The sequence below is a fragment of the Pristiophorus japonicus genome, chromosome 1 (genome assembly GCF_044704955.1).
Source record: "Pristiophorus japonicus isolate sPriJap1 chromosome 1, sPriJap1.hap1, whole genome shotgun sequence".
In the NCBI taxonomy this organism is placed as follows: domain Eukaryota; kingdom Metazoa; phylum Chordata; class Chondrichthyes; family Pristiophoridae; genus Pristiophorus; species Pristiophorus japonicus.
Genome location: NC_091977.1, coordinates 21737461 through 21752979, shown reverse-complemented (window position 1 = coordinate 21752979; position 15519 = coordinate 21737461). Strand labels below are relative to the sequence as shown.

General features: G+C 45.2%; 1 pseudogene; it reads left to right on the top strand.

Annotated features, from left to right (window-relative positions):
- The first annotated feature begins 2646 nt into the window (after positions 1–2646).
- On the top strand, positions 2647–2850 carry LOC139279875 (U2 spliceosomal RNA; annotated as a pseudogene).
- Positions 2851–15519: the final 12669 nt, after the last annotated feature.

Genomic DNA, 15519 nt, shown 5'->3' with positions numbered 1-15519 from the left:
AAGACGCCATTGTTTTTAGGCGAAGTTTTGGAGGGAGTCAAGAAGGCAAAGAAAATGCATCATAAATCTTAATTGTTTCAAAGTCAAAAGGGATAAAATGGAAGTCTAATGCAATTTTTAAATTTTTGATTTTTTTCACAGTACCACGCCACCACTGAACGTCTCCTCACCGAGCTCGAGGGTCAGAGCGTCGGCCGGCAGAATTGTTCCCTCACCAGGACACAGGGGCTCGGGGCTCAGCTTCAAAAGAAACCTTGGGGGGGGGGGGTTTTGGGGTTGGGGGGGGGGTTGGTTGGGGGGGGGGGGGGTTGGAGTGGGGTGGAAGCCGAACTGAAAGGATGAGAACCCTTAGGCTATACAACAGCTTCAATAGAAGCCTGGGGTGGGGGTTGGGTGGGAGGGAGTGGAAGCCGAGCCCCTGTTTTTGAGCGACGGAGTGATTCTGCCGGCCGATGTTCCAACCCTCGAGCCTGGTAAGGAGACGTTCGGTGGCAGAGTGGCACTTTGAAAAACATCAAAAATTGAAGAATTATGTTAGACTTCATTGCCCCAAATGTCCTCATTTGAACGCCTAGCTTCCCGTTCTAAATAAGCCTATTACACATGCACAGACCTGGGTGTGGTCCATACGAGGGCGTGCACCTGGGGGAGAGAGAGAGAGGAAAGAGGGTTTAAGACCTTTACCCTGCTGTTTTGAGCTTCTTGCAAAGCTACAATTAAATTATGGGGGCAATATCGACAATACCACACCTCGTGCAAGCCTTCTGCATGAGGTGCTGCGGAGAAGAAGATTGATGAGGCAGCATCACCTGAGGAACCTCAGAACGTAGGATGATGGGCAGGAGGCTTCACCCACGTCGGGTATATCGAGACAGGTGTTTATACCTGCACTGAGTGATTCAGAAGGTGAGAAAGCTGCGTTTCCGCAAAGAAGTTGTAACCGAGATCTGTGAGTTAGCAGACCTGCAACCTAGAAGCGTCAGGAAGACTGCTTTGTCAGTTGAAGTAAAGGTTACAGCTGCAATTTCATTCTATGCATCTGGATCATTCCAGGCCACAACTGGGGATGTGTGCGCCATTTCTCAACATGCAACACATATCTGCGTTCGGCAGGTGACTGCTGCGCTCTCTGCCCGGAGGAATGACTACATAAAGTTCCCCATGACCACCCAGGCAATTCGTGACAGGGCTGTGGGCTTCTCCAGGATTGCTGGCTTCCAAAAGGTACAGGGCTGCATCGATTGTACCCATATCACCTTGCGAGCACCTTTGGAGGATTCCAAGATGTACAGGAACAGAAAAGGCTTCCACTCCGTGAACATGCAGCTCGTCTGTGACGATATACATCTCATCATGGCAGTTAATGGGCGATACCCTGGGAGCACCCATGATGCGTTCATCCTACGTGAGAGCGCTATATCTGCCATGTTTCAGCAGCAGGCAGAAGGGCAGAGCTGGCTGCTGGCAGACAAAGGTTATGGCCTCGCAACTAGGCTCATGACCCCCCTACGCGCAACCTGGACGAAAGCTGAGCGGGAATATAACATATCGCACATTGCGACGTACTGCATAATAGAGAAGACCATTGGCATCTTGAAGCATCATTTCCGATGCCTGGACCATTCCGGAGGCTACTTGCAATGCTCCCCTGAGATTGTCAGTCAGTTCACTGTGCTGCATTGTGTGAGAACACCACCGCAGGTCGGGGCTTTAAATAGAGCTGGAGCGCCGGGCCCTGGAACATGGTGGCGGAGGTGCGGCGAATGAGGATACAGGGCCCAGAAGAGCCAGGGGCCCAGGGGCAGCACGGACCAGCCCACACTGCGATATATGTGCGCACTAGATCTGTGCAGCAGAACAGGTCTCCAGTCGTCCTGGTTAATCCTTGCCACTGGATAAAGGCCTAGCTCTGTCAAGCCCGTGTGGTGGCTGATGTGCAATGGTCACCCACACGTTAAAAAATTCACGCACAGTGTAGGGGAGGACGAAAACCCCCTTATTTTACCCAGAAGGAAAAGGGCTGTGGGATCAGTCTGTGCTGTGAATTGAAACCGATGGAAGGAAAACTTTGGGACACAAATGGAGACCCCCCCCCCCCCAGTGTTTGGACTCATAGGAAAGGGAATTTAATTTGGAACTATCTACCAGAAAGTTTGAAATCCTAAAGTGCACATGGAAGAAACTACGAACTTTAATCGAATTTGGGATTTTTTTAAAGGTCTGCAAGAAAAGGGGTGGAGTCAATAACAAAAGGGCCAGTTTGGACATTGGAACTAATCAAATTGTCTGGGAACTGTATACCCTCGAAACTTGCCCCTTGAAAACATTAGCATTTAAACAATGCCACATACATATTCCAACACCTTTTTCATCAGGCATAGAAATATCTGGCTCAGGCCAGACTAGCACAATGGCTACAGGAGGCCAATGCAATCAACACCCACTCAAACCTTGAGTAGGTTAAGATCAGTGGGAAAAAAACCTAAAAACCTCAAACTGCTGCATTTTTCAAAATCAAAAGTCCACCAATGAGAAGAATCGACTTCAGCAGGAGAGGCGGACTGGATAATCTGGCTATAAAAAAAGGGGTTTCTGACATAGTGGTATTAGAGAAGTGATGATTTTCCCTGCCCTCGTGATTCAACAACCACAAACTCGGCCTTTTGGCTAAGATCATGCGTAACTGACCTGACAGGGGAGTAACCACCATGACCCCAAAGTGGTTCTCCCTGGATCAGGAAGGTATATGCTTGCTTTTTGGAAATAGGAGGTGGGTGGGGTGGCTTGACCCATCCACCCTCCATGGCACGAACCTGGTATTGCAGTACTTCCAGGAACGGTGCAGTGGCTCTAGGCCTTTTGGCTAAGAGTATTGGCGCAGAGTGATCCTTGATGTGTGCAAGGTGACCTCTGGCGTTTGTGATTTGACAAAGAATCGGAACGATTGGCTACGAATTTTAAAAAAAAATAACCACAAGCCTCTCGACACTCAAGGAAAACCAGTGTCCGAAGACACCGAAGATAGAAGAAACAAACCACCAGACTGCGGAAGGCACAGTAGTGAGTATAACCTCTGGTCCCCAGAACTCCCAACTCAGTTAGGCCAGGAAAGGTGGGAGGTTGGGCATTGTACTGCTAAACTGGTGTAAAGATTTTCGTTGTGTCCGTTTAGTGGGATTTAGGGGGATTGTTTTGTTGGTGTATTGCTGTTTGTTGAGTTACACCTTGCCAAATAAATTGGAAGCCTAAAGTTCCTCTTGGAATCACCTTGTCTCAGTTGTATTGTATTACATCTCCTGATCGTGAGTCTTATGTCAGAACCGTGTAAGGGAAGCTAGGAGCGCCTCGAAAACGCTCAACTGTGTGTCACAGGCTAGGGAAGAAGGGGTTAGGAGTGTTTGACACTCACAGGTGCCTCACAGGCTAGGCATAAGCTGTGGGGACGCACGAGTCTCAAAACCCCCCTTCATAAGCTGTGGACACAGTCTCTCCAGGGGTGCTCTTGCAGCACTCAGGGTACCTCACAGGCCAGGCATAAGCTGTGAGGGCAGAAGCCCAGAGAGAGACACCCAAGGCACAACAACAACCCTGTGAAAACCCCTTACAACAGGCATCTTCCACCCCCTCAACTGGAGTTCAGGACTGGAATATCGGTTCCGGGTGCACGACGGCAGAGGAGGGCGGGCCGTCGTGCCCCTTTAACGATTGCTCGAGCCTTGCGCCAGCAGTTCTTCCGTGAACTTTGCTGCCTGAAGGCTCAGCGGCAACTATTCCAAATGGACTATGTTTACTGTTTGGACCTGTTCCGTTGTGTTGTGTTGTGTTAATGGAACAAATAATGTAAATGATTCTACCTTAGTTCAAAAAGTTGTTTTAATAATGTAACAAATAATGTAAATGATTCAGTTATAATTGAAAATACATTTTATTCAAAAGTTTAACACTTGTTTGTACTTAACTTTAATAAAAATATTATTGTATCAAACTTTAAAGTATTCAGTTAAGATCAATTACAAACTTTAAGATCACTTACAAACTTTAAGATCACTTACAAACTTTAAGATCAGATCATTTACAAACTTTAAGATCACTTACAAATTTTTAAACTTGTAAATTTACGTCATTTACAAAAAACTTTTAAGGTGAGAACAGTTACAACAGTAACAACAATAATAACAACGACAGCAGCAGCAAAGAAAGGCTGCACCCGTCTCTCCTCCATCTTATTCTAAGACCGCCCGCTGCGTTTGGTCTAGGTGACTCCACCCCTGCCCACAGGCGGTGGTGCAGCGTTTCTCGGGTTGGTACCAAGCTTATTCTTTCGAGCATCTTGATTGGGGGGGGGGCGTGGGCAGGCGGTAATTTGGAAGGCCCGGCTTGGGCCTCTTCAGAGGCTGGTCTGGGGATTGCAGTGGGAGTGGCAATTGATTCCGTCAATTCCTGCGGGGTCTGGGCGTGTCCCCTTATTGCAGCAGCTAACTCCGACATTCTGTCCCTCATGTGCCACAATAGCGTCTCAACTACCTGCAACATTCCCTCCCTAATGTTCACCGACAGTGTGTCAGTTACCTGTGACATTAGGCTCCACGAAGGCTAAAAACAAAAATAGGCTGCGCAGCACCAATTTCAAAAATTAGAATGTGGAAATTTTCAAGTTTATTTTGGAGTAGTCGAGGCCCCCAAAAAACAGGTGTAACTCGAAATACACCAGAAAACGGCATTGGGGAAAATTGGGCTCATTGTACTGTCGGTCAAGGTTGAGACATGCAAGTCTTTATGAATAAGACTGGTGCATCAATGAACTTGGCCATATGTCTAACACCAGCCGATCAATGACACTGAGCAAAACTGAATCAATTTCAGAGGACAGTGCTCCCACCATATCAGGAAAGAATTTGCACTTACACAATGCCTTTCACAACCTCAGGATATCCCAAAGTGCTTTACAGTCAATGGTGTCATTTTTGAAGTGTAGTCACTGTTGTAAAGCTGGCAACGCAGCAGCCAATTTGCACACAGCAAGCTGCCATGCTGCTGCCCTGGGGGATTACTCTGGAGAAACTTCAGAGTAGGTAAGGGGTCACTTAAGAAGTAAGTTGGGGCCTCACACCAGGGGTGACAATTTGCGCAGGATCGCACTCGTAAAATAACTGGCAAATCCAACAGCGACGACAACATGAATTTATATAACACTTTTACAGTAGTAAAGCGTCCCAAGGCATAGTTAAACAAAAATTGACATGAGCCACATAAGGAGATATTCGTACAGGTAAACAAAAGCTTTTTCAAAGAGGTAGAAACATAGAAAATAGGTGCAGGAGTAGGCCATTCGGCCCTTCGAGCCTGCACGACCATTCAATAAGATCATGGCTGATCATTAACTCATTACCCCTTTCCTGCTTTCTTACCATACCCCTTGATCCCTTTAGCCATAAGGGCCATATCTAACTCCCGCTTGAATATATCCAATGAACTGGCATCAACAACTCTCTGCGGTAGGGAATTCCACAGGTTAACAACTCCCTGAGTGAAGAAGTTTCTCCTCATCTCAGTCGTAAATGGCTTACCCCTTATCCTTAGACTATGTCCCCTGGTTCTGGACTTCCGTAACATTGGGAACATTCTTCCTGCATCTAACCTGTCCAGTCCCGTCAGAATTTGATATGTTTCTATGAGATCCCCTATCATCCTTCTAATCTCCAGGGAATACAGGCCCAGTCGATCCAGTCTCTCCTCATATGTCAGTCCTGCCATCCCGGGAATCATTCTGGTGAACCTTCGCTGCACTCCCTCAATAGCAAGAACGTCCTTCCTCAGATTAGGAGACCAAAATTGAACACAATATTCCAGGTGAGGCCTCACTAAGGCCCTGTACAACTGCAGTAAGACCTCCCTGCTCTTATACTCAAATCCTCTAGCTATGAAGGCCAGCATGCCATTTGCCTTCTTCACCGCCTGCTGTACCTGCATGCCAACTTTCAATGACTGATGAACCACGACACCCAGGTCTCGTTGCACCCTCCTTTTCCGAATCTGCCGCCATTCAGATAATAATCTGCCTTCGTGTTTTTGCCACCAAAGTGGATAACCTCACATTTATCCACATTAAACTGCATCTGCCAAGCGTTTGCCCACTCACCTAATCTGTCCAGGTCACCCTGCAGCATCTTAGCATCCTCCTCACAGCTCACACCGCCACCCAGCTTAGTGTCATCTGTAAACTTGGAGGTATTACACTCAATTCCTTCATCTAAATCATTACTGCATATTGTAAATAGCTGGGGTCCCAGCGCTGAGCCCTGCGGCACCCCACTAGTCACTGCCTGCCATTCTGAAAAGGACCCGTTTATCCCGACTCTCTGCTTCCTGTCTGCCAACCAGTTCTCTAGCCACGTCAGTACATTAACCCCAATACCATGTGCTTTAATTTTGAACACCAATCTCTTGTGTGGGACCTTGTCAAAAGTCTTTTGAAAGTCCAAATACACCACATCCACCGGTTCTCCCTTGTCCACTCTACTAGTTACATCCTCAAAAAATTCTAGATTTGTCAAGCATGATTTCCCTTTCATAAATCCATGCTGACTTGGACCGATCTTGTCACTGCTTTCCAAATGCACTGCTATTTCATCTTTAATAATTGATTCCAACATTTTCCCCACTATTGATGTCAGGCTAACCGGTCTATAATTTCCAGTTTTCTCTCTCCCTCCTTTCTTAAAAAGTGGGGTTACATTAGCTACCCTCCAGTCCATAGGAACTGATCCAGAGTCTATAGACTGCTGGAAAATGATCACCAATGCATCCACTATTTCTAGGGCCACTTCCTTAAGTACTCTGGGATGCAGCCTATCAGGCTCCAGGGATTTATCGGCCTTCAATCCCATCAATTTCCCTAACACAATTTCCCGCCTAATAAGGATTTCCTTCAGTTCCTTCTTCTCACTAGACTCTCGGTCCCCTAGTATTTCCGGAAGGTTATTTGTGTCTTCCATCGTGAAGACAAAACCAAAGTATTTGTTCAATTGATCTGCCATTTCTTTGTTTCCCATTATAAATTCACCTGAATCTGGCTGCAAGGGACCTATATTTGTCTTCACTAATCTTTTTCTCTTCACATATCTATAGAAGCTTTTGCAGTCAGTTTTTATGTTTCCAGCAAGCTTCCTCTCATACTCTATTATCCCCCTCCTAATTAAACCCGTTGTCCTCCTCTGCTGAATTATAAAATTCTCCCAGTCCTCAGGTTTGCTGCTTTTTCTGGCCAATTTATATGCCTCTTCCTTGGATTGAACACGATCCTAATTTCATCCAACTTCTTCCCATCGCCGGCAACGATCCACAGGGAGATTTTGTTCATCACGCCACCCTGGAAGACCGAACGTCCACGCTGCCAACGGCTGGGATTTTACCTTTGGTGTAGACGAGCAGCTTCGCTTGGACAGGAGACAGTTTTGGTCGGTTGGCGGGATTGATCCAAAGTTTTTCAAAAGTCGTCTAGCTCATTAAAAGACTGGCTCGCCCCGTGTCGATCTCCATTGAAACTGGAACTCCATCGATGTCTACTTCCATCTTCCACGGGGAACTTTTGGTGGAGCAGGTATAAATTCCATACTCTTCTTCCAGGGGTTGAGCAGACAGTTCAGCGTGCTGGGCGCTCATAGTGCTGGTGAGTTTAATCGCCAGGGCAATGCCTGCCTCGGGGTCATAAACTCCGCAGCCTTTGAGTTGTTCACCCGCAGATACTGTGCAGACACATTGTAATGGAGTGGTCTCTATGAGGGGGTCAGGTTCCCTTCTGACCAACTTGAGCGGTTCGAATCGCTCCCACTCCTTTGGGTTCTGTACTCTGGATTTATTTGGATGGTGTGACAAAAGTGCAAAGGACACTGGTTTAATGCAGAAGAACCGTGATTTTATTACAGTCAAGGTAATACAGGCTTATTACTCTAGTAAGAGAATACAAGACCAAACTTACAATCACTCTAATAAAGGACAATACAAGGAAAGGTACAAGGTCAACTTATAATCACTCTAATAAAGTACCATACACTACACATTCAAAGGGGGTTACAGTAAAATTATACCTCCCACCTCCCAATACCTAATTCTAGCTAGGCTGGACTGCAGGGCAGGCAGGGACTATGCTTACCAATCCTTTTGACAGTTAGCGGTAGATCGCGGTTTTGGGGTCTGCTGGATGTGGTAGGTTCTGCTTGCTGTACCCCGAACATCAGAGAAGACTTCTAACTGTGCAATCTCCAGTTGGGTTGAGTCCGCTGATGCGGTAAGGTGCATTTTGGATCTGTGGGGTAAGTACTGGTTTTCTTTGGTTAGAAATAGGTTTCTACAGCCTGTTAGGTAATGTTTTACCCGTTGCTAGGTCAGGATTAGATTGTAGAGTGGAAACTTTTCGATTCTTCGGTTTTTTTCCCGTTGGAGTTTTGTTCGAGTTGGGTCGATCGCGGTGGTTTTCCGTTGACTGGTCGGTTGCTGCCGCGATGGTGATGTTCTTCCTTCCTTCAGGACTTCAGGACTTCGAGGGTGGAGAAGTTAGTTTACAACTGTTGCGTTGGTTTCTCTCCTTGTCTTGATGAGATAGCAGCAACCTTCTAGCTACTTAGCAACCTAACCCCTGTTGAAAACAGGGGCCAGTTAAACAATTTCAGTGGTTCTAATCTTGGCGCCAAATCAGTTCAAAATCCTTTGTATACATTTGGCGGGCTCGTTAAAAGTTGATATGTTTTGGGTGAGTTGATGTTCGAAAACTGTTTCCTGATGGAAATATTAGTTTGGTAATTGCAATGTCCTTTTGTACTTAGTCTTTCGCATACAGGCTGGATTGGGCCTCTTTGTGATGTATTTGCTGAAATGGGTTTTCAGACCCATGTTGATGGGTAGCTATCTCTGGGTGATTTTGTGATGTAAATGTTTCTTGTGGGGGGAGGATTCTCGAATACTCATTCTTCCAGATAGGTTAATTTAGTCCTCACACCCAGGTAGCCTCACTTAATCAGGTTGTCTCCTGCTAGTTTCTTAGGTCCGCCCACAGTCTTGAATTTGTCTTTTAAAATCCAAAATTCTATTAAAGTTTGTAGTTTCTTCCATAAGCATTTTAGAGTTCCAAACTTTTTGGTAAATAGTCCCAAATTCAATTTCCTTTCAAATAAGCCCAAACACAGGGGGTGTTTCTTGTGAATTTTGCACCTTCTTCAGTCGCCCCTGTTGACGCTCCACACTCTCGAGTGTCAATCAAGGTAAGCAAAATTCCGGCTCCCGAGAGTCAACCTTCCCTGCATTTATACTAGCTCTAAACATTAATGTGCATACCCCGTTGAAATGCAATGCAATTTACAGGCGAATACAATCATTACAATTCGGTTATAGATTAGAGGGCTTATGCTGTCCCTCTTTTATTCAATTTTCACAGTAAAATAACGATATACAGTCAAACACAATTAAGTAAAGTAAAATAAAGGCACACAGTAACACATTCTCAAGTAACACAAAGGTCCATAGTCAAACACATTTTAAGTTCAGTAAAATAAAGGTTCGTAATCAAACACATTTTTAAGTAACATTCTTACAACACTCGATATTCTGCGGTTTACAGCAAGTAAAATCAAATACAGATTAAACATGGTGGTATGGTGTCACCCCTCCCTGCGCGATTCTCAAGTTGGATGAAGCAGGACCAAGTCAGTCGAAGTGATGACGGCCTCTGGGCTCCAACAATCGATATCCCACGCAGCCCAGAACATGGATCCATCGCTGCACCTCGAGATCCCACCGTCTAGCTCGACTGCGTGATGATGACTTCACAACACCGTGGGGAGATCTCCAGAACCGAAAGTCCAAACTTCACCTCCTGGGCCGGGGCAGGATTGCAAGAGATGAATAACATTGAGAAAAGTGGATTCCCAATGTCCATGGCCGAACCTGAGGAAGAAAAGACCACCACAGCCTACCTGGAGGAGAGCAAGAAGATGGCGGCCGCACTACGAGGCAAAGAACCTAAAATCAAAATGGCCATGACCAGACCACGAGGGGCAGCGTTGGAGGAGCGACACGTGACAACAAGCAGCGAACTGGATTGGAAGGCCCCCTTAAAGGAGACCGGTAGCCCAAAGAATTTAAAGGGACAGTTTCAATCAAAAGATGACAACGACTTTAAAGTTAAAAATCCAGTTAGCAATGGCAGGTATGATAATGTAACGAGGAATTGTGATGCTGGATTATCTGATGAGAAAAATGAAATGAATGCTTGTGTAAGTAAGGTTAAGAACAAGCTTGTAATGTCTGATGATTATGATAGAAAGTTCAAAATGACTAATGTAACTATGTATGGAGAGACCATGATACAAGAAAGTGATGTAAATGCTGTAAGGCCCTCAAATCTCATGGTCTACAGGGCTGTAGTAATACCCACCCGCCTGTATGGATCCAAGGCATGGACGATGTATAGAAGGTACCTCAAGTCGCTGGAGATATATCACCAACGATGTCTCGGTAAGATCCTGCAAATCCCCTGGGAGGACAGACGCATCACCATCAGCGTCCTCACTCAGGCTAACATCCCCAGTATTGAAGCACTGACCACACTCGATCAGCTTCGCTGGACAGGCCACATAGTACGCATGCCAGATACGAGACTCCCTAAGCAAATGCTTTATGCGGAGCTCCTTCATGGTAAACGAGCTAAAGGAGGACAGCGGAAACATTATAAGGACACCCTCAAAACCTCCCTGGTAAAGTGTGACATCACTACTGACACCTGGGAGACCCTGGCCGCAGACCACCCGAGGTGGAGAAAGTGCATCCGGGAGGGCGTTGAGCTCTTCGAGTCTCAACGCAAAGAACGTGAAGGGGCCAAGCAGTGGAAGAGCGCGCGGCAAACCAGCCCCACCGACCCCTTCCCTCGACGAATGTCTGTCCCACCTGTAACAGGGTCTGTTCAGCCATCAAAGAACTCACGTTGGGAGTGGAAGCAAGTCTTCCTCGATTCCAAGAGACGGTCTATGATGATGATCCTTAATTTTCCTTGTTTGCCACGGTTGAGCCACCTTCCCCGTTTTATTTTTACTCCAAACACGAATGTACAATTGTTGAAGTTCATCCATGTGATTTTTAAATATCTGTCATTGCCTATCCACCGGCAACCCTTTAAGTATCACTCGCCAGTCTATTCTAGCCAATTCACACCTCATACCATCGAAGTTACCTTTCCTTAAGTTCAGGACCCTAGTCTCTGAATTAACTTTCTCACTCTCCATCTTAATAAAGAATTCTACCATATTATGGTCACTCTTCCCCAAGGGGCCTCACACAACAAGATTGCTAATTAGTCCTTTCTCATTACACATCACCCAGTCTAGGATAGCCAGCCCTCTAGTTGGCTTCTCGACATATTGGTCTAGAAAACCATCCCTAATACACTCCAGGAAATCCTCCTCCACCGCATTGCTACCAGTTTGGTTAGCCCAATCAATATGTAGATTAAAGTCACCCATAATAACTGCTGTACCCTTATTGCACGCATCCCTAATTTCTTGTTTGATGCTGTCCCCAACCTCACTACTACTGTTTGGTGGTCTGTACACAGCTCCCACTAGCGTTTTCTGCCCTTTGGTATTCCGTAGCTCCACCCAGGTAGGCTTTAAGGAGCGTCTTAAAGGAGTGAGAGTTAGAGAGGCAGAGAGGATTAGGGAGGGAACGTTCCCTGTGAGTTTTATACCACTCTATTTTAAAGAAAAATTATTCTCTTGCTGCGGGCATCACTGGCAAGGTTGGCATTTATTGCCCATTCCTAGTTAACAACATAAGAATTAGGAGCAGGAGTAGGCCATACGACCCTTTGAGCCTGCTCTGCCATTCAATAAGATCAGGGCGAATCTTCGGCCTCAACTCCACTTTACAACCCGAGCTCCACATCCCTTGAATCCCCTAGAGTCCAAAAATCTATCTCAGCCATGAATATACTCAATGTGTCAGCATCCACAGCCCTTTGGGCTAGAGATTTCCAAAGATGCGCCATCCTCTGAGTGAAGAAATTCCTTCTTGTCTCAGTCTTAAATGGCCTTGAGGAGGTGGTGGTGATAGGCCGCCTTCTTGAACCCTTGCAGTCCGTGAGGTGAATTTTGTGAGTGGTAGTGGTAGTTTATGGAAGTTTATAGTGTCAGCTGTGGCTCAGTGGGTAGCACTCTCGCTTCTGAACCAGAAGGTTGTGGGTTCAAGTCCCACTCCAGAGACTTATGCACTTAAATCTAGGCTGACACTCCAGTGCAGCACTGAGGGAGCGCTGTACTGTTGAGGTCAGATAAGATATTAAACCAAGGTCCTGCCTACTCTCTGGGGTGGATGTAAAAGATCCTGTGGCACTATTTAGAAGAAGAGCAGGGGAGTTATCCCTGGTATCCTGGCCAATATTTATTCCTCAATCAACACAACAAAAAACAGATTATCTGGTCATTATCACATTACTACTTGTGGGAGCTTACTTTGCGCAAACTGTCTGCTGCATTTCCTATTGTAGAATGTTGGCGACTATTATTAAAGAAACAGTAGCAGGAAATTTGGAAAAGCATAATTTGGTCAGGCAGAGTCAGCATGGATTTATGAAGGGGAAGTCATGTTTGACAAATTTGCTGGAATTCTTAACGAACAGGGTGGATAAAGGGGAACCAGTGGATGTGGTGTATTTGTACTTCCAGAAGGCATTTGACAAGGTGCCACATAAAAAGTTACTGCAAAAGATAAAAGTTCATTGGGTTGGGGGTAATATATTAGCATGGATAGAGGATTGGTTAACTAACAGAGAACAGAGAGTCGGGATAAATGGTTCATTTTTGGGTTGGCAATCAGTAACGAGTGGGGTTCCGCAGGGATCAGTGTTGGGACCCCAACTATTTACAATCTATATTAATGACTTGGAAGAAGGGACCAAGTGCAATATAGCCAAGTTTGCTGATGATACAAAGATGAGAGAAAAAGCAATGTGTGAGGAGGACACAAATAATCTGCAAAAGGACATAGACAGGCTAAGTGAATGGGCAAAAAATTGGCAGATGGAGTATAATGTTGGAAAGTGTGAGGTCATGCACTTTGGCAGAAAAAAATCAAAGGAGCAAGTTATTATTTAAATGGAGAAAGATTTCAAAGTGCTGCAGTACAGCAGGACCTGGGGGTACTTATGCATGAAACACAAAAGGTTAGTATAAGATTATGAGGGGCTTGACAAGGTTAATGCAGAAAAAATGTTTCCACTGATGGAAACTAGGGGGCATAATCTTAGAATAAGGGGCTGCCTATTTAAAATTGAGACAAGGAGAAATTTATTTTCTCAGAGGGATGTTAATCTGTGGAATTTGCTGCCTCAGAGAGCTATGGAAGCTGGGACATTGAATAAATTTAAGACAGAAATAGGCAGTTTCTTAACCGATAAGGGAATAAGGGGTTATGGGGAGCGGGCGGGGAAGTGGACCTGAGTCCATGATCGGATCAGCCAGGATGGTATTAAATGGCGAGGCAGGCTCGAGGGACCAGGTGGCCTACTCATGCTCCTATTTCTTATGTTCTTATGTTCTTATGTAAATGAAGATTTATCCTGTCCCTCAGAATTTTTTCCAACAATTTGCCCACCACTGAGGTTAGGCTGTCTGGCCTGTAATTACTCAATCTATCCTTTTCTCCCTGTTTAAACAACAGTACAGCGTTAGCACTCCTCCAGACCTCCAGTACCACACCTGTAGCCAGAAACAATTAGAAAATGATGCTCAGAGCCTCCGTTATTTCCATCCTTGCTTCGATTAACAGCTTGGGATACATTTCATCCATGCCTGGCAACTTATCTACTTCCAAGGATGCTCAACCCCTTAATACTTCCTCTCTCTCTACATTTATCCAATCTAATATTTCACATTCTTCCTCCTCAACTACAATGTTGGCTTCATACTTCTCTTTTATGAGGACAGACGCAAAATATTCATTAAGAACCATAACCACTTCTTCCGCCTCCACACACAGCTTACCTTTTTGGTCTCTAATAGGCCCTGCATTTTCTTTAGTTATCATCTTGGTCTTTATGTTTTTATAAAACATCTTTGGGTTTTCCTTGATTTTATTTGCCAAAATGTTTTCATGCCCTCTCTTTGTTTTCCTAATTTTCTTTATAATTTTACCCCTACACCCTCGATACTCCTCTCGGCTTTCTGCAGTATTTAGGTCTCAGTACCTGAAATAAGCTTCCCTTTTTTGCCATATCCTACCCCGTATGCCCCTTGGCATCCAGGGGGCTCTAGATTATTAGTCCCATCCTTTTTCTTTAAGGGAACATACTTGCACTGATCCCTCACTATGTCCTCCTTCAATGCCTCCGACTGCTGTGACACTGATTTACCTTCAAGCAGTTGTTTCCAGCCCACCACGGCAAAATCTCATCTCAGGTTAGTCAAATTGGCCATCCCCCAACTGAAAAGTTTTACTCCTGATCTGTCTTTGTCCTTTTCCATAACTACCTTAAATCTAACTGAATTATGATCACTACCACCAAAATGCTCTCCCACTGATACCCCTTCCAAATGCCCAGTTTCATTCCGTAAAATGAAGTACAGAACCGCAGCCTCTGTTGTGAGACTTGCTACACACTGGCTAAAAAAGTGTTCCTGAATGCATTTTTAGAAATTCTGAACCATTTATACCTTTTGCACTGATTCTACCCCAGTTAATGTTAGAGTAGTTGAAATCCCCTACTATTACTATCCTATTGTTTTTGCACTTCTTAGAAACTTGCCGATATATTTGCTCTTCTATCTCCCTCTGACTCTTTCGGGGTCATAGTACAATCCCAGTAGTGTGTGTGCCCCTTTTTTGTTCTTCAGTTCAACCCATGTAGATTCATTTCATGATCTTTCTAACATACCATCCCTCGTCACAGCTGTAATTGTTTCTTTAATCACTTTTGTGACCCCCACTCCTTTTTTATCTTGCGCTCTATCTCGTCTGGAAATCCTGTAACCAGGAATGTTGAGCTGTCATTCCTGCCCCTCTTACAGCCATGTTTCAGTAATAGTTATGATATCCTACTCCCACGTGTCTATCTGTGCCCTCAGCTCAGTGCCATGAGATTTCTTACGTCCACCTGAGAGGGCAGACATTGATTTAACATCTCATCTGAAAGACGGCACCTCCGACAGTGCAGCACTCCCTCAGTGCTAGACCAGAGTGTCAGATTAGATTATGTGCTCAAGTCTCTGGAGGGAGACTTGAAGCCGGCAATGTGAATGCTGCCAACTGAGCCACAGCTGACACCTTACAGATTCTGACAGACCCGTTGTGTATTTGCTGCATTCCCTGTTTAGATTTCAGACACTTGTAGGATTTCTCCTTTTGTTGCTTCACCGGAGCTTGTGATGGTCCATCTTTGCCAAAGCAGTTGTTGCACTGAGCGAGCCTTTATTGATTTTCATTGTCACTACACAATTGTGGCTTTTAATGCCTGTGAACTGTTCTGGTTAAATATGT